The 20,485-nt window shown below is 43.4% G+C and overlaps 1 protein-coding gene across 1 annotated transcript in view; it reads right to left on the bottom strand.

Moving 5' to 3' along the window:
* Window positions 1-20,485, bottom strand: part of NTNG2 (netrin G2) — a 191,347-nt gene that overhangs the window by 119,556 nt on the left and 51,306 nt on the right. The gene's annotated exons all lie outside the window — the stretch shown is intronic.

Genomic DNA, 20,485 nt, shown 5'->3' with positions numbered 1-20,485 from the left:
CAGCTTCCTTAGATCAGTACCTCTTTATGGACAGCTCCCTTAGATCAGTACAAGCGCCTTTAGATCAGTACCTCTTTATGGACAGCGCCTTTAGATCAGAACCTCTTTATGGACAGTGCCTTTAGATCAGTACCTCTTTATGGACAGCTCCCTTAGATCAGTACCCTCTTAATGGACATCTCCCTTATATCAGTACCAGTGCCTTTAGATCAGTACCTCTTTATCAACAGCTCACTTAGATCAGTACCCTCTTAATGGACATCTCCCTTATATCAGTACCAGCGCCTTTAGATCAGTACCTCTTTATGGACAGTGCCTTTAGATCAGTACCTCTTTATGGACAGCTCCCTTAGATCAGTACCTCTTAATGGACATCTCCCTTATATCAGTACCAGCGCCTTTTGATCAGTACCTCTTTATCGACAGCTCACTTAGATCAGTACCTCTTTATGGACAGCTCCCTTAGATCAGTACCCTCTTTATGGACAGCTCCCTTAGATCAGTACCCTCTTTATGGACAGCTCCCTTAGATCAGTACCCTCTTTATAGACAGCTCCCTTAGATCAGTACCTCTTAATGGACATCTCCCTTATATCAGTACCAGCGCCTTTTGATCAGTACCTCTTTATCGACAGCTCACTTAGATCAGTACCTCTTTATGGACACCGACTTTAGATCAGTACCTCTTTATGGACACCGACTTTAGATCAGTACCTCTTTATGGACTGCTCCCTTAGATCAGTACCAGCGCCTTTAGATCAGTACCTCTTTATGGACAGCGCCTTTAGATCAGTACCCTCTTTATGGACAGCTCCCTTAGATCAGTACCAGCGCCTTTAGATCAGTGCCCCCTTTATGGACAGCTCCCTTAGATCAGTACCTCTTTATGGACAGCTCCCTTAGATCAGTGCCCTCTTTATGGACAGCTCCCTTAGATCAGTACCTCTTTATGGACAGTGCCTTTAGATCAGTACCTCTTTATGGACAGCTCCCTTAGATCAGTACCCTCTTAATGGACATCTCCCTTATATCAGTACCAGTGCCTTTAGATCAGTACCTCTTTATCAACAGCTCACTTAGATCAGTACCTCTTTATGGACAGCTCCCTTAGATCAGTACCCTCTTTATGGACAGCTCCCTTAGATCAGTACCCTCTTTATAGACAGCTCCCTTAGATCAGTACCTCTTAATGGACATCTCCCTTATATCAGTACCAGCGCCTTTTGATCAGTACCTCTTTATCGACAGCTCACTTAGATCAGTACCTCTTTATGGACACCGACTTTAGATCAGTACCTCTTTATGGACACCGACTTTAGATCAGTACCTCTTTATGGACTGCTCCCTTAGATCAGTACCAGCGCCTTTAGATCAGTACCTCTTTATGGACAGCGCCTTTAGATCAGTACCCTCTTTATGGACAGCTCCCTTAGATCAGTACCAGCGCCTTTAAATCAGTGCCCCCTTTATGGACAGCTCCCTTAGATCAGTACCTCTTTATGGACAGCTCCCTTAGATCAGTACCTCTTTATGGACAGTGCCTTTAGATCAGTACCTCTTTATGGACAGCGCCTTTAGATTAGTACCTCTTCATGGACAGCTCCCTTATATCAGTACCCCCTTTATAGATACCCTGTGACCCCTTGGGGCACAGTCTCTACATGACCTCTGCTGTGTAATGACTGTGGGTGAGGAGCGGCTGCTATTAATTCTAACTTCCTTTAGCTGCCAAGGATGTTTGTGCAGAAGGATCTGCTCCCAGCACACCGGGGAGAACATGGAGGAGCCAGGTTCATCCATCAGCCGCACCTGAAGGAGACAGCGACGCTTCACTCACAGTAAATGAGGAAGAAATTTAAAAAAGTTACAAAAACTTTAAAAAAGACAGTTTTTAGGTTGACGTCGCAAGAGGTACAGAAAGAGACTGTATGAAAGGCTTTGCTTTTCTCTACAATAAACAGTACCACCCTTGTCCATGGCTGTGTCAGGTACTGCAGCTCAACCCCAATCGACTACAATAACAGAAACAACCATTGTTAATAGTGGCACTGTGTCTGAAAGAAATTCAGATCTTTTCATCTCATACAACCACAATGATGATATGTAAAATGACTGAAGCCTCTGTACATGGCCGCCCCCATGGCTGCACCTCCCTGTCCATAAGAGGAACGGCAGCTCTGGAGCACAAACCGGAGGAAGATAATAGCAATAATAAAAGTTAGGTCCAGGTTTTCTTCCCCTTTATCATGCGCACTCACCATCCCTAGTACTACAAAGCCACCGGTTTTATTCCAGCACAGCTACATTTATGAATTGCTTTACTGTAACTGGGTCATGTGATAACCAGTTTGACCCACGGAAAATCACAGTGCCAGAGAAGAGCCAATGTGTCAGAGGAAATCAGTCCTGGATCAGCTGACTTCCTGTGAACTACAGGATGACATCATCACCTACCAGACCCCTCCTGTTAGCTCCTAGATCTCTATGGGATCAGTATATATAGATGTTATACACCTCCCCTCCAGCTCTATCTGTATACTGCTGCTATCTCTATGGGATCAGTATATATATATATATATACATACTGTACCTCCCCTTCAGCTCTATCTGTATACTGCTGCTATCTCTATGGGATCAGTATATATTTATATATATATAGAGTAAATATACATACTGTTCCTCCCCTCCAGCTCTATCTGTATACTGCTGCTATCTCTATGGGATCAGTATATATAGTAGTTATACACCTCTCCTCCAGCTCTATCTGTATACTGCTGCTATCTCTATGGGATCAGTATATATAGTAGTTATACACCTTCCCTCCAGCTCTATCTGTATACTGCTGCTGCTCTCGTCTCTACAGGATCAAGATATATAGTAGTTATACACCTCCCCTACAGCTCTATCTGTATACTGCTGCTGCGATCTCTATGGGATCAGGATATATACAGGTTATACACCTCCCCTCCAGCTCTATCTGTATACTGCTGTTACTTTCTCTATGGGATCAGGATATATAGTAGTTATATACCTCCCCTCTATCTCTATCTGCATACTGCTGCTGCTATCACTATGGGATCAAGATATATAGTAGTTATACCCATTTTTTTTTGCGATTTACCAAAGATGTGGCAACTGTGATGATATTTTGTTGCTATTTTTCAAATAAATGTAAAAACCTAAACGTAGAAAAAGCATCCAAAATGCTGTAAAAATGTAACATGTGACTGCAGCCTTAAGACTTAAAGTCTTCTTAGAACATGTCCATTATGATTATAGGTCAAATTACAAAAATGCATTAAAACTGCAGATAAGGTGAACTAACCCCGACACACTTATGAGTCTAATCCGTTCACCTGGGCGACCTCCAGCCCCAGCAGCCTAATTAGATGACCAGGTGCAGTGATCAGACTTCACACCCCCTCTCTCTCTCTCTGCAAAGAAATGTGTATATTTTTGTCCCTGCAGCTATTCTCTGTTTGTCTCTATGAGGAGTCCAAAAACAGGAAGTGAGGGCGGGACAAGTAGGGATCTGTGCCGGCTCCTGGCTTGTCAATCATCCTGATGTAGACCCTAAATTTACCACCCACTAAATAATATCTAAAATATAACTTTTATTTATTTCTCGCCATAAACGTTAAAATTTAAAGTGGATTCGTCTCCAGTAAGAATTATAATCAATGCATGATACTACATGCTATTATACATATGCATAGCCCTCGATAAAGCCACTGTTTGTGGTGAAACGTCGGGGGGGTAGTGTGTGACAGTTTTTAATATAAAGTGGTTGTCCCAGCAACATTGCATGTGGACTGCAGCCACAGCAATGCATATGTATAATAGCATGTAGTATCATGCATTGATTATAATTCCTACTGGAGACGAATCCCCTTTAAATTTTAACGTTTATGGCGAGAAATAAATAAAAGTTATATTTTAGATATTATTTAGTGGGTGGTAAATTTAGGGTCTTAGTGATCAATTGTAAATAAATTGAGGAGAATAACCCTCCACCCATAGGTCCGTTTTTTGGAAGTCATCCTGATGTAGGAGCCAGGAAGATGTTATAGAGCAGTGGTCTTCAACCTGCGGACCTCCAGATGTTGCAAAACTACAACTCCCAGCATGCCCGGACAGCCGTTGGCTGTCCGGGCATGCTGGGAGTTGTAGTTTTGCAACATCTGGAGGTCCGCAGGTTGAATAGCACTGTTATAGAGCCTCAGTGCACACTGTCCTGCTTTTTCTTAGTGCACAGAGCCCTGCACCCTCACTTCCTGTATTTGGTCTCCTCATAGAGACACACAGACAATAGCTGCAGGGACAAAAAATATACACATTTCTTAACCAATGTATATTACAAATATACATATAATGGTATTATCTACATTATATAAAAAGTTTTTGTTGACGACGGGTCCACTTTAATTTCAAATATGAGGGGGGGGGGAGGGGGAACGGGAATAAAAAGATACAAAGCATGAATTCTGCTGGAGACGACTCTCGATACATTATCCCCACTGTATCCACATCTGTATAATAGTCGCTACAGCTGAAGGTTGACAAGCACAGGACTCATTCCAACCATTTAGAGTTTTTCAAGGATGCAGCGTTTTATATGTTGTGACTTCTGCAGCAGGATTAAAAACTAAAAAGGGCTCGTGGCTCCTAATCACAATACCATGACAATGGGCACCTCTTCAATACCGCTTGCAATGAATGGAATTTTTTGAAGCATTAACAGAGCCGGTCTCGTGTAAATAAAGAGACATTGCTGCAAAAAGAAAGAACTTCCGCAATTATTTTTATTTATTCATTTATATATAATTTTTTTAAAGCTCTTTTCTATATTTCTGCTTTCTGCCAGTAAAGGGAAACATTTCAGCTTTTCTTCACACAACTGTAACAAATCCTCAGCTGCGAGGAGCACTAGGTTGCTCACAGCTGAGGATTTGTTACAGTTGTGGGAAGAAAAAAACAAAAGATAAGTGGGGGCACCTTGTGCAATACTGTCGGATATGTAGGGTAATACGCCCATACCTGTGTTTCTCAACCAGGGTGCCTACAGCTGTTGCAAAACTATCAGCCACACCAGTGTTTCCCAACCAGAGTGCCTGCAGCTGTTGCAAAACTATCCCCCACACCAGTGTTTCCCAACAGGGTGCCTCCAGCTGTTGCAAAACTATCACCCACACCAGTGTTTCCCAACCAGGGTGCCTGCAGCTGTTGCAAAACTATCACCCACACCAGTGTTTCCCAACCAGGGGGCCTCCAGCTGTTGCAAAACTACAACTCCCAGCATGCTGCGAGTTGTAGTTTTGCAACAGCTGGAGGCACCCTGGTTGGGAAACAATGACCCACACAATGGGGCGCTGAAGGGGAGGCGGCTGCTCAGCAAGGGTGTGACCCACCGGATGGATACTGGAGTGACTGATGCTGTGGATATCAGAAGGTAGAAGAATGGCCATATGCCTGGCGCTGCCACACAGATATCCACTGCATATGTTGTTAAAGGGGTACTCCGATGGAAAACATTTTCTTTTTAATCAAAAAACAGATTTGTAAATTACTTCTATTAAAAAAATCTTTATCCTTCCAGTACTTATTAGCTGCTGTATACTACAGAGAAAGTTCTTTTCTTTTTGGATTTCTTTTTTTTTCTTCTGTCCACAGTGCTCTCCGCTGACACCTCTGTCTGTATCAGTAACTGTCCAGAACAGGAGCAAATCCCCATTGCAAACCTCTCATGCTCTGGACAGTTCCTGATACAGACAGAGGTGTCAGCAGAGAGCACTGTGGACAGAAAAAAAAAAAAGAAATCCAAAAACAAAAGAACTTTCTCTGCAATATACAGCCACTAAGAAGTACTGGGAGGATAAAGATTTTTTTTAATAGAAGTCATTTACAAATCTGTTTAACTTTTTGGCACCAGTTGATTAAAAACAAAATGTTTTCCACCGGAGTATCCCTTTAAATAAAAAAATGTGTTTATTTAAATAATTCATTAAAGAGAACCTCTCATGATCTTGTTACATGTTATAATCCTCCCAGGTCACTGCCCCCATCATGATAAACCACCCCTGGCCTTTATTTTTATCATTTTTTAGTTTTCTACCCTGATATTGTTCTGTATTTTCAGATTCACAGACTGGGAAGGGGCGTTCCCCAGCAGGCGTGACATCATCTGAAGCCATACTGGGGAGAACTTCCTCCCTCACTCTATTACACACAGCCCAGAGTAATTCAGTGTGAGATGAGCTATGATTGGCTAAGGCTGCACACCCCCCCCCCCTCTCAGCACTCCAGACTGCATTTCCTGTTTTTTGGACTTCCGCCAGGACAGCAGGAGTCCAAAGTCTGTGCAAGAGATGGGGGGTAGGGGGGAAATGTGGTCTGGACAAGTAGGGAGACACCTAGTGGCAGATTTTTTAAACACAAATAAAACAGAAAACTTCATTTTTTTTTTTTTTTAAACAGAGTACATTAGAAAGGTTATTTTTATTTACCATAAGGAGTGAAGGAGTGCAATAGCAAACATTTGTTTTAATGACAGTGCCCATTTAAATAAATAAATCATATATTATATTTTAATATATATTAAAGAATAAATAAATACATCAAATATATAAATGCAAGGAAAATACATACACATGTTTCAGCTGTTCAGGCATGCTGGGAGTTGTAGTTAAAAATCAAATAATAAATAAATACATTAAATAAATAAACAAATGCAAATAAAATACATAAAAATGATTCGGTTGTCCGGTCATGTTGGGAGTTATAATTTTGCAACTGCTGGAGGCACCTTGGTTGGAAAAACCTCATCCTGAGCAGGTCTCATCCAGTAACTCACAGTAATAACCATAATAGCAACCTACAGTGGCAAAGCAATACCGCAATACAGTACAATATAATGCAATAATAATAGAAAACTGTTTAAAATACATTCCTGTGGCTAAACAATACTAACATACAGTGCTGAATATTAGTGTCATACAGTGCTGAATATTAGTGCCATACAGTGCTGAATATTAGTGTCATACAGTGCTGAATATTAGTGCCATACAGTGCTGAATATTAGTGCCATACAGTGCTGAATATTAGTGCCATACAGTGCTGAATATTAGTGCCATACAGTGCTGAATATTAGTGCCATACAGTGCTGAATATTAGTGCCATACAGTGCTGAATATTAGTGCCATACAGTGCTGAATATTAGTGCCATACAGTGCTGAATATTAGTGCCATACAGTGCTGAATATTAGTGCCATACAGTGCTGAATATTAGTGCCATACAGTGCTGAATATTAGTGCCATACAGTGCTGAATATTAGTGCCATACAGTGCTGAATATTAGTGTCATACAGTGCTGAATATTAGTGCCATACAGTGCTGAATATTAGTGCCATACAGTGCTGAATATTAGTGCCATACAGTGCTGAATATTAGTGCCATACAGTGCTGAATATTAGTGCCATACAGTGCTGAATATTAGTGCCATACAGTGCTGAATATTAGTGCCATACAGTGCTGAATATTAGTGCCATACAGTGCTGAATATTAGTGCCATACAGTGCTGAATATTAGTGCCATACAGTGCTGAATATTAGTGCCATACAGTGCTGAATATTAGTGCCATACAGTACTGAATATTAGTGCCATACAGTGCTGAATATTAGTGCCATACAGTGCTGAATATTAGTGCCATACAGTGCTGAATATTAGTGCCATACAGTGCTGAATATTAGTGCCATACAGTGCTGAATATTAGTGCCATACAGTGCTGAATATTAGTGCCATACAGTGCTGAATATTAGTGCCATACAGTGCTGAATATTAGTGTCATACAGTGCTGAATATTAGTGCCATACAGTGCTGAATATTAGTGCCATACAGTGCTGAATATTAGTGCCATACAGTGCTGAATATTAGTGCCATACAGTGCTGAATATTAGTGCCATACAGTGCTGAATATTAGTGCCATACAGTGCTGAATATTAGTGCCATACAGTGCTGAATATTAGTGCCATACAGTGCTGAATATTAGTGCCATACAGTGCTGAATATTAGTGCCATACAGTGCTGAATATTAGTGTCATACAGTGCTGAATATTAGTGCCATACAGTGCTGAATATTAGTGCCATACAGTGCACAGCCTACACTCAGCAGTTACCACTACACCATATCCACCATTTTTGCCCCATTTGCCCCTGCGGCCTCCCAGTCCATGTTTTTTTTTGTTTTGCTGGTTGCCCTGTATACCGCTTTCCTCCCCTGTATACCCCTTTCCTCTTCTATATACCCCTTCCTCCCCTGTATACCCCTTTCCTCCCCTGTATACCCCTTTCCTCTTCTATATACCTCTTTCCTCCCCTGTATACCTCTTTCCTCCCCTGTATACCTCTTTCCTCCCCTGTATACCCCTTTCCTCCCCTGTATACCCCTTTCCTCTTCTATATACCTCTTTCCTCCCCTGTATACCTCTTTCCTCCCCTGTATACCTCTTTCCTCCCCTGTATACCCCTTTCCTCCCCTGTATACCCCTTTCCTCTTCTATATACCCCTTCCTCCCCTGTATACCCCTTTCCTCCCCTGTATACCCCTTTCCTCTTCTATATACCTCTTTCCTCCCCTGTATACCTCTTTCCTCCCCTGAATACCTCTTTCCTCCCCTGTATACCTCTTTCCTCCCCTGTATACCCCTTTCCTCCCCTGTATACCCCTTTCCTCCCCTGTATACCCCTTTCCTCTCCTGTATACCACTTTCCTCCCCTGTATACCCCTTCCTCCCCTGTATACCCCTTTCCTCCCCTGTATACCCCTTCCTCCCCTGTATACCACTTTCCTCCCCTGTATACCCCTTTCCTCCCCTGTATACCCCTTCCTCCCCTGTATATCACTTTCCTCCCCTGTATACCCCTTTCCTCCTCTGTATACCCCTTCCTCCCCTGTATACCCCTTCCTCCCCTGTATACAGCGCTGGGTGAGTTAGATGTGGCGGTATAAATGATTCTGCACTCACAACCTGGGATCTGTATTGATGTATCTGTTTTTCGGGGTCTACCTTTCCAAATGCTTCTTTTGGCTCCCGGTACCGTGCGCTCATACAGAGACTATGTGTGGGTGAGCCGGAGCTGGAAGGAGTCCATTAACCATTCGCTGCCTGTTGTTTTCGGGGCCTTAACTAGGACTGAGATAACGTCAGCGTCATTCAAAGAGCCATTGTCTCCGCTATATGGTTTGGTATAGGATGGGGGGGCTGAGCAGGCTACATGCAGAGAGACCCCCTGCTCCTCCTATACCAGTGGTCTCCAAACTGTGGACCTCCAGATGTTTGCAAAACTACAACTCCCAGCATGCCTGCAGCACAGATGTAGATACAATGTATCAGCCTGGAGTCCATCATCAAGACTGGAAACAATTGTATCATAGAAAAAAAGTGATGAACATTTCTAATATACCTAGTGCAGTGGTCTCCAAAATGTGCCCCCGCCCCCAGTGGTTGCAAAACTACAACTCCCAGCATGCCTGCTGCACAGATATAGAGGTAGATACAATGTATCAGCCTGGAGTCCATCACCAAGACTGGAAACAATTGTATCATAGAAAAAATGTGATGAACTGTCCAGAGCAGCATTGGTTTCCTATGGGGCTTTTCTCCAGCTCCGGACAGTTCCAGACACAGACAGAGGTGTCAGCAGAGAGCAGTGTGGTCAGACTGGAAAGAAGTACACAACTTCTTGTGCAGCACACAGCAGCTGATAAGTACTGGAAGGATTAAGATTTTCATTAAGAAGTAATTTACAAATCTGTGTAACGTTCTGGCACCAGTTCGTACCAGGGAACCAATGTATATAGAGATGATTTCCATCACAACAAGGACCAAAGATTAGAACTTATAACAACTAAACCCCCAGTGAGGCAGAAGACACATAAACTTAGGGGAGGAGCCTAAGTTAAAGGGCGGAGCCAAGAATGATACTGTATCAGACCATCATTTCCTCCTTGTACTGCAGTGGAACCCATCAGAAATCCTAAATAAATGGCAGGGAAATTTAAAGGGGTTATCCAGGAAATGCTTTTTTTTAGATATATCAACTGGCTCCAGAAAGTTAAACAGATTTGTAAATTACTTCTATTAAAAAATCTTAATCCTTCCAGTACTTACGAACTGCTGAAGTTGAGTTGTTTTTTTTTCTGTCTAAGTGCTCTCTGATGACACGTGTCTCGGGAACTGTCCGGAGTAGAAGCAAATCCCCATAGCAAACCTCTCCTACTCTGTGCAGTTCCCGAGACAGACAGAGGTGTCAGCAGAGAGCACTGTTGCCAGACAGAAAAGAACAACTCAACTTCAGCAGCTGATAATTATTGGAAGGATTAAGATTTTTTAATAGAAGTAATGTGCTAATCTGTTTAACTTTCTGGAGCCAGTTGATATATATGTCTATATATATATATATAAAACTCAATGTGTGTGTGTGTGTATGTATGTATGTATGTATATATATATGTATGTATATGTGTATGCTCCAGCATCACGTCCAAACGGCTAAAGATATTAACATGAAACTTGGTCACATGTTACTTATATGTCAACAACAAACATAGGATCGGTAATTTAACCCTTACTCACCCCCATTTGCCAGGGGCGGGGTTTGTGTTTAAAGTCCCATACAAGTCTATGGGAAATATATATAACTTCCAAACGGCTGGAGATATTTCGATAATACTTGGTCACATGTTAGGCTGGGTCCACACTACGTTTTGTCCCATACGGGAGCGCATACGGCAGGGGGGAGCTAAAAGCTCGCGCTCCCGTATGTCACCGTATGCGCTCCCGTATGTCATTCATTTCAATGAGCCGACCGGAGTGAAACGTTCGGTCCGGTCGGCTCATTTTTGCGCCGTATGCGCTTTTACAACCGGACCTAAAACTGTGGTCAAAACGTAGTGTGAACCCACCCTTACTTATATATCCACTTAAAATATAGAATAGTTAATTTAACCCTTAACTACCCCCATTTGTGAGGGTCGGGTTTTTTGTTTAAAGTCCCATGCAAATCAATGGGAAATGTATGTTCCCATATAACTTCCGTACGGCTGGAGATATTTCATTACCTGATACACATATTACGGGTCGGGATATGAGGACAGGATGGGAGGTCAGGATAGGAGGTCAAGATAGGAGGACGGGATGATCGGGATAGGCGGTGGGGATAGGAGGTTGAGATAGGAGGTGGAGATAGGAGGATGGGATAGGAAGCCGGGATAGGAGGTCAGGATAGGAGGTCAGGATAGGAGGACGGGATAGGAGGACGGGATAGGAGGACAGATAGAAGGACGGGATAGGAGGTCGAGATAGGAGGACGGGATAGGAGGATGGGATAGGAGGACGGGATAGGAGCACGGGATAGGAGGTCGAGATAGGAGGTCAGGATAGGAGGCCTGGATAGGAGGTTGAGATAGGAGGTTGGCATAGGAGGTGGAGATAGGAGGACGGGATAGGAGGTCGAGATAGGAGGACGGGATAGGAGGACGGGATAGGAGGACGGGGTATGAGGACGGGATAGGAGGACGGAATAGGAGGTCGGGATAGGAGGTCGGGATAGGAGGACGGAATAGGAGGTCGGGATAGGAGGTCGGGGTATGAGGATGGGATAGGAGGACGGAATAGGAGGTCGGGATAGGAGGTCGGGGTATGAGGACGGGGTATGAGGACGGGATATGAGGACGAGATAGGAGGTCGGGATAGGAGATCGGGGTATGAGGACGGGATATGAGGACGGGATAGGAGGACGGGATAGGAGGTCGAGATAGGAGGTCAGGATAGGAGGCCTGGATAGGAGGTTGAGATAGGAGGTTGGCATAGGAGGTGGAGATAGGAGGACGGGATAGGAGGTCGAGATAGGAGGACGGGATAGGAGGACGGGATAGGAGGACGGGGTATGAGGACGGGATATGAGGACGGGATAGGAGGACGGAATAGGAGGTCGGGATAGGAGGTCGGGATAGGAGGACGGAATAGGAGGTCGGGATAGGAGGTCGGGGTATGAGGATGGGATAGGAGGACGGAATAGGAGGTCGGGATAGGAGGTCGGGGTATGAGGACGGGGTATGAGGACGGGATATGAGGACGAGATAGGAGGTCGGGATAGGAGATCGGGGTATGAGGACGGGATATGACAACAATATATGGGGATGGGATATGAAGTCAAAAGCTTCCTCCTTTGTTGATTTTCCTCCCCAACAAGGATGAGGAACGAAAAACCGGGCAACACCGGGTACTCAGCTAGTATATATATATATGTATATATGAAAAGTTTTTTCCTGGATTACCCCTTTAATAACATGTGCAGCGTCCTGCGCGGTCGGCGTTACACCCATGCATCGCCCTGCGCCATTCATACTGTTTACTCCAATTTTGCCTAATGTTAAATTATTCAATAGGATTGTCACAGTTTTCTATATAATTCTGCGCTCGCTCGGGGGACGGCGCTCGCTCTCATTGTCCTGGTTTATTATAAGTGATTTACAAAGATAAATTATTTACTTGGGAGACACGGATAAGGAAGTTATTAAAGACGCCATGCGGGACGTCTCCGCATTAAATCGCACATCACGAAGGCAACGAGCAACTTGTCCTGAAGAAAGTCTCATTAGATGCTCCAATGGCTGCCATGTGTCTGTCCTCCATGCTTTACACTGCAGCTCCACTCCATTAGTGCACAGCAATGATCGGTCATGATCCGTGCCTCCATGCATCGACTACTATAGACCAGTGTTTCCCAACCAGGGTGCCTCCAGCTGTTGCAAAACAACAACTCACAGCATTCCTGGACAGCCTTTGGCTGTCCGGGAATGCTGGGAGTTGTTGTTTTGCAACAGCTGGAGGCACCCTGGTTGGGAAACACTGCTATATACTGTTGTAGTCTAAAATCCACCTCCATGTTTTATCAGAGGATGTTGCCCTGTCTCTGCTTCCTATGCTTTACACTGCAGCTCCACTCCATTAGAAGCAAAGACGTAGATATATATATATATATATATATATATATATATACATACACACACATACATAAACAGTATATGTGTATATATATATATATATTGATACATCAGATTAAATTCGCACCATAGTCTGCAAATAAAAAGTGATCACCTGTGTATATCATTGTAAAAATGATAAATTTAAAGGGGTTATCCAGGAAAAAAAACTTTTATATATGTATATATATATATATATATATATATATATATATATAAATCAACTGGCTCCAATAAGTTAAACAGATTTGTAAATTACTTCTATTAAAAAAATCTTAATCCTTTCAGTACTTATGAGCTGCTGAAGTTGAGTTGTTCTTTTCTGTCTAAGTGCTCTCTGATGACACCTGTCTCGGGAACTGTCCAGAGTAGAAGCAAATCCCCATAGCAAAAGTCTTCTACTCTGTGCAGTTCCCAAGACAAGCAGAGATGTCAGCAGAGAGCACTGTTGTCAGACAGAAAAGAACAACTCAACTTCAGCAGCTGATAATTATTGGAAGGATTACGATTTTTTAATAGAAGTCATTTACAAATCTGTTTAACTTTCTGGAGCCAGTTGAGATATATATATATATATATATATATATATATATAAGGTTTTTCCTGGAATACCCCTTTAATCTGTATAATATCCTTGTCCCCCATACTTTGCGCTGCAGTTCTGCTCGCTCGGATTGGCTGTTGGAAGTCACTGCATGATGAAATAATAATCATTATTGTAAGGACAGAATGATTATAAACTACAAGCAACTTATACACCACTGACTGACAGGGAGGGGCCTAAATCAGGGGGAGGAGCCTAAAGGTCGCCTTCAATCCATCATTTCTAGAAACTTCTCTTTTGCGACTTCTCTGCAAAACCGAAACCAGAAAGGCTGGAGCTAAAATCTGATTATCCTATAAATGTCAGATGTGTAGAAGATCCGCACACAAGGAATATGGAAATTCTGGTAAAAAAAAAAAATAATAATAATAAATAAATGAATAAAAGAACGAGGTTGGTGAAAACGCACCACTTGTCCCTGAGTCGATTACAAGATGGAAATGGAGCAGGAGGATAAATGAATTAGTAATAATATATCACACGTCTTCCTCAAGGACAACAGCCGGCAAATCTGTATATTCATTGTTACGGGAGGACTATGGCGCCTTGTTGTGCGCGGCAGGAACGGTATGCGGCAACAGAATGCGGATTCCAGGCCGGAACATTGCAGAATTACTGTATCTGTGCAACATTGTATCTGGTTATAACGGAAGCGACATGAAGACCCTGAAAGGCTCCAAGGTTGTGGAAAGGCAGCGCAGGGGCCCTATGGGGCCACAAAGAGCGCAACCTAGTGGCTTATGCAAGTATTGAGTCTCAGGCCTTGTGTTCAGGGCAATGAGCATGCTCAGTGTGCAGCACTACTTGGGGTGGTGCCCTTAGTGGGCACTCGTACTTGGTACGGGTCTGCCAGAGTAATACTATGCAAAGGCAATGGCGGATAAGTCTATGAGCCAGTGTTTCCCAACCAGGGTGCCTCCAGCAGTTGCAAAACTACAACCTCCAGGATGCCCGGACAGCCTAGAACAGTGCTTTACAAACTGTGGACATCCCAGCTGTTGCAAAACTACAACTCCCAGCATGCCCAGACAGCCTAGACCAGTGCTTTCCAAACTGTGGACCTCCGGGCTGTTGCAAAACTACAACTCCCAGCATGCCCAGACAGCCTAGACCAGTGCTTTCCACAGTTTGCGGACCTCTGCGCTATTGAAAACGACAATTCCCAGCATGCCGAGACAGCCTAGACCAGTGCTTTCCAAACTGTGGACCTCCGAGCTGTTGCAAAACTACAACTCCCAGCATGCCCAGACAGCCTAGACCAGTGCTTTCCAAACTGCGGACCTCCCAGCTGTTGCAAAACTACAACTCCCAACATTCCCGGGCAGCCAACAAGTACAGCTGGAGGCACACTGGTTGAGGAACACTGATCTATAGAGATGAGCAGAAGAGAAATGAATGCATTAGTAATAGGCTGCACACAAGGGGACGGGAAAAAGAATGCACAATGCACATCCAACCACTTCAGCTCAGCCGCATCTATCGAAATAATTAGCTATATGTTCATGTAACCAACTCAGCTCTGCTGCACTCACATACATAAGCAAAACACACAACTTGTAATCATAAACAAAACAACACAAAATGCATTAGAAAAATGCACACCCAGTCAGCTCTGCTCAACTGTATCCATACAGATAGTTTGCAACATCCAAGCAATTCAGCTCTGCTGCAGCCACATAACTCTTAAGCAATAGGCTTATCTGGCCAACCCATAGATGAGCAAAGCAGCAAAAGAATCCATCTGACCAACTCAGCTCCGCTGCACCCATATAACTTCTCTACCAGTGTTTCCCAACCAGGGTGCCTCCAGCTGGTGCAAAACTACAACTCCCAGCATGACCGGACAGCCAACGGCTGTCCGGACATGCTGGGAGTTGTAGTTTAGTAAAAGCTGGAGTCACACTGGTTGGGAAACACTGACATAAGCAAAACCAAAGGCTGTCCAGGCATGCTGGGAGTTGTAGTTTAGTAACAGCTGGAGTCACACTGGTTGGGAAACACTGACATAAGCAAAGCCAAAGGCTGTCCAGGCATGCTGGGAGTTGTAGTTTAGTAACAGCTGGAGTCACACTGGTTGGGAAACTCTGACATAAGCAAAGCCAAACGCTGTCCAGGCATGCTGGGAGTTGTAGTTTTGCAACAGCTGGAGTCACACTGGTTGGGAAACACTGATATTAGCCAAGCCAAAGGCTGTCCAGGCATGCTGGGAGTTGTAGTTTTGTAACAGCTGGAGTCACACTGGTTGGGAAACACTGACATAAGCAAAGCCAAAGGCTGTCCAGGCATGATGGGAGTTGTAGTTTTGTAACAGCTGGAGTCACACTGGTTGGGAAACACTGACATAAGTAAAGCCAAAGGCTGTCCAGGTATGCTGGGAGTTGTAGCTTTGCTGCCTGGTTGGGAGGCTGCCTGGGAATAATGGGAGTTGTAGTTTTGAAACAGCTGGAGGCACACTGGTTGGGAAACACTGTTTTAAGCAATAAACTCATCTAACCAACTCATCTCGACTACATGTGCATAGATGAGCAGAGGAGCGCAGAATCCATTAGCAATGTACTAATCTGACCAACTCAGCTCTACTGCACTCACACAGATGAATTGAGAATGACAGAATGCATTAGCAATGTACAACCCGGACCAACTCAGCCTTGCTGTCTGGGCACGCTGGGAGTTACAACAGCTGGAGGCACCTGGTTGGGAAATACTGTCCTAAGCAATAAACTCATTCGACCAACTCATCTCGACTACATGTGCATAGATAAGCAAAAGAGCACAGAATCCATTTGCAATGTACTAATCTGACCAACTCAGCTCTGCTGCATCTATACAGATGAACTGAGGCTTACAGAATGAATTAGCAATATGCACATGTGAACAACTCAGCTCTGCTGCATCTATACAGATGAACTGAGGATTACAGAATGAATTAGCAATATGCACATGTGACCAACTCAGCTCTGCTGCATCTATACAGATGAACTGAGGGTTACAGAATGCATTAGCAAAATGCACGTGACCAACTCAGCTCTGCTGCATTCATACAGATGAACTGAGGATTACAGCAATATGCACATGTCACCAACTCAGCTCTGCTGCATCTATACAGATGAACTGAGGATTACAGAATGCATTAGCAAAATGCACGTGACCAACTCAGCTCTGCTGCATCTATACAGATGAACTGAGGATTACAGAATGCATTAGCAATATGCACATGTGACCAACTCAGCTCTGCTGCATTCATACAGATGAACTGAGGATTAGAGAATGAATTAGCAATATGCACATGTGACCAACTCAGCTCTGCTGCATCTATACAGATGAATTAAGGAGCACAGAATCCTGCATTGAATTGCTGCACCTGACCCGCAAAACTCCTAAACCAGAGTTTCCCAAACAGGGTGCCTCCAGCTGTTGCAAAACTTCAACTCCAGCATGCCCGGACAGCCAAAGGCTGGAGGCACTCTGTTTGGGAAACACTGTCCTAAGCAATAAGCTCATCCAGCACATAGAGGAGCAGAGGGTGAGCACCAACTCAGCTCTGCTGCATTCATACAGATGAAATGAGGAGCACAGAATCCTGCATTGAATTGTTGCACCTGACCCACAAAACTCCTAAGCCAGAGTTTCCCAAACATGGTTCCTCCAGCTGTTGCAAAACTATAACTCCAGAATGCCCGGACAGCCAAAGGCTGTCCGGGCATGCTGAGAGTTGTAGTTTTGCAACTGGTGGAGGCATCAGGTTTGGGAAACCCTGTCCTAAGCAATAAGCTCATCCAGCACATAGAGGAGCAGAGGCTGAGCACCCATTCAGCTCTGCTACATTCATACAGATGAATTGAGGATTACAGATGCATTAGCAATATGCACATGTGACCAACTCAGCTCTGCTGCATCCATACAGATGAATTGTGGATTACAGAATGCATTAGCAATATGCACATGTGACCAACTCAGCTCTGCTGCATCCATACAGATGAATTGTGGATTACAGAATGCATTAGCAATATGCACATGTGACCAACTCAGCTCTGCTGCATCCATACAGATGAATTGTGGATTATAGAATGCATTAGCAATATGCACATGTGACCAACTCAGATCTGCAGCATCCATACAGATGAATTTAGGAGCACAGAATCCTGCATTGAATTGTTGCACCCGACCCAGAAAACTCCTAAGCCAGAGTTTCCCAAACATGGTGCCTCCAGCTGTTGCAAAACTACAACTCCAGAATGTCCGGACAGCCAAAGGCTGTCCGGGCATGCTGAGAGTTGTAGTTTTGCAACTGGTGGAGGCATCAGGTTTGGGAAACCCTGTCCTAAGCAATAAGCTCATCCAGCACATAGAGGAGCAGAGGCTGAGCACCCATTCAGCTCTGCTACATTCATACAGATGAATTGAGGATTACAGATGCATTAGCAATATGCACATATGCACATGTGACCAACTCAGCTCTGCTGCATCCATACAGATGAATTGTGGATTACAGAATGCATTAGCAATATGCACATGTGACCAACTCAGCTCTGCTGCATCCATACAGATGAATTGTGGATTACAGAATGCATTAGCAATATGCACATGTTACCAACTCAGATCTGCTGCATCCATACAGATGAATTTAGGATCACAGAATCCTGCATTGAATTGTTGCACCCGACCCACAAAACTCCTAAGCCAGAGTTTCCCAAACATGGTGCCTCCAGCTGTTGCAAAACTACAACTCCAGAATGCCCGGACAGCCAAAGGCTGTCCGGGCATGCTGAGAGTTGTAGTTTTACAACTGGTGGAGGCATCAGGTTTGGGAAACACTGTCCTAAGCAATAAGCTCATCCAACACATAGAGGAGCAGAAGGTGAGCACCCATTCAGCTCTGCTACATTCATACAGATGAATTGAGGATTACAGATGCATTAGCAATATGCTCATGTGACCAACTCAGCTCTGCTGCATGCGTATAGATGAGCCCAGAACGCATCAGCAGGTGCTCCACTAGGTTATTTAAGGTCACTACTAGGAGAGGAAGAAAACGCTGAATTATAAACAAAAGAAATCTAATAAGACCTGGCGATGAATGAGCTCTGAATCGGTGCCTTGTGTGTATTATATTATATTACAGGACAACCTTCCCGGACGCTTGTAGTGAGCCGAGAGTTAATTCTCTGGAACAAATCCTGTGAATCTCCGCAGAAGCGATCACATTTCCCTCGCATGCCCATCCATCAGAGCCTGCGGGCACCGCGCACATGAAGTCTTCATCCATATGATCAATCCCGCTCAATAAGGATCCGCGCAGCACAGCCGGGGTTAAAAAGAAAACCACCGTGGATGGCGAGGCAGGTGTTCTTCCCATACGAATCATCAGTTCAGGCCCGGTTAGTGATTTGTGCGCGCGGCGCGGTACGGCAGGTGCGCTCTACCCGGTGGGGGAAATCCTCCAGAGGCAGAAAGAGGAAAACTATAAAGAAAAGACAAAAAAAAGTCCTAAAACGTTGGAAAAATCCCCCAGAATCCTGTGCTGGAGTCATCGGGGGGTAAAGGAAGAGTTATCTAGGGCTCAGGGGTAAATAACGCTTTCCTGGTGGAGCAGGTGTATGACATATGGTGGTATACCATGCAGAAGTTCAGGAAAGCTGGATGAAAATCTCTGATGGTTATAATGGGGGGGATGGGGGGGGACGTGATCTTTTGAATGACACAGAACAATGAAGCTTCAAGTCTTTACAACAGGTCCTTGGGGACAGATCTGGATATAGGCCCATAGTGACTACTGCCTGTCATACTGAGGCACATAGGGTTCGGATCACTCCGGTCCTTGTAGCCACCGACCCACAACCTCTCCGAGTCCTGAAGTGAGAAATATGATCTCCTGCGCAACAAACAGTCCCCAGGGCTATCTCAGTCCCAATTCAAATAGTTTTTGGAAAGGGGGTATCGTCTCTTTAAAGGAACACCCAATGCATGTAGATGGATAGATATGAGATAGATAGATAAATAGATAGATAGATATGAGATAGATAGATATGAGATAGATAGATATGAGATAGATAGAAAGATATGAGATAAATAGATATGAGATAGATAGATAGAAAGATATGAGATAGATAGATATGAGATAGATAGATATGAGATAGATATGAGATAGATATGAGATAGATAGATATGAGATAGAACGATATAAGATAGATAGATATGAGATAGACAAATAGATAGATATGAGATAGATATGAGAGGGATAGATATGAGAGAGATAGATATGAGATAGATAGGTAGATATATATGAGATAGATATGAGATAGATAGATAGATATGAGATAGATAGATATGAGATAGATAGATAAATAGATAGATATGAGATAGATAGATAGATATGAGATAGATAGATAGATATGAGATAGATAGATATGAGATAGATAGATATGAGATAGAAAGATATGAGATAGATAGATATGAGATAGATAGATAGATATGAGATAGATAGATATGAGATAGATAGATAGCTATGAGATAGATAGAAAGATATGAGATAGATATGAGATAGATAGATAGAAAGATATGAGATAGATAGATATGAGATAGAACGATATAAGATAGATAGATATGAGATAGACAAATAGATAGATATGAGATAGATATGAGAGGGATAGATATGAGAGAGATAGATATGAGATAGATAGGTAGATATATATGAGATAGATATGAGATAGACAAATAGATAGATATGAGAGAGATATGAGAGAGAGAGATATGAGATAGAAAGATAGATATGAGATAGATAGATAGATATGAGATGGATAGATAAAAATGAGATAGATATTAAATAGATAGATAGGAGA

This window comes from Hyla sarda, chromosome 9 (assembly GCF_029499605.1).
Source record: "Hyla sarda isolate aHylSar1 chromosome 9, aHylSar1.hap1, whole genome shotgun sequence".
In the NCBI taxonomy this organism is placed as follows: domain Eukaryota; kingdom Metazoa; phylum Chordata; class Amphibia; order Anura; family Hylidae; genus Hyla; species Hyla sarda.
Note: the sequence above shows the minus strand (reverse complement) of the source record. Positions and strands in the feature narration are given on the sequence as shown.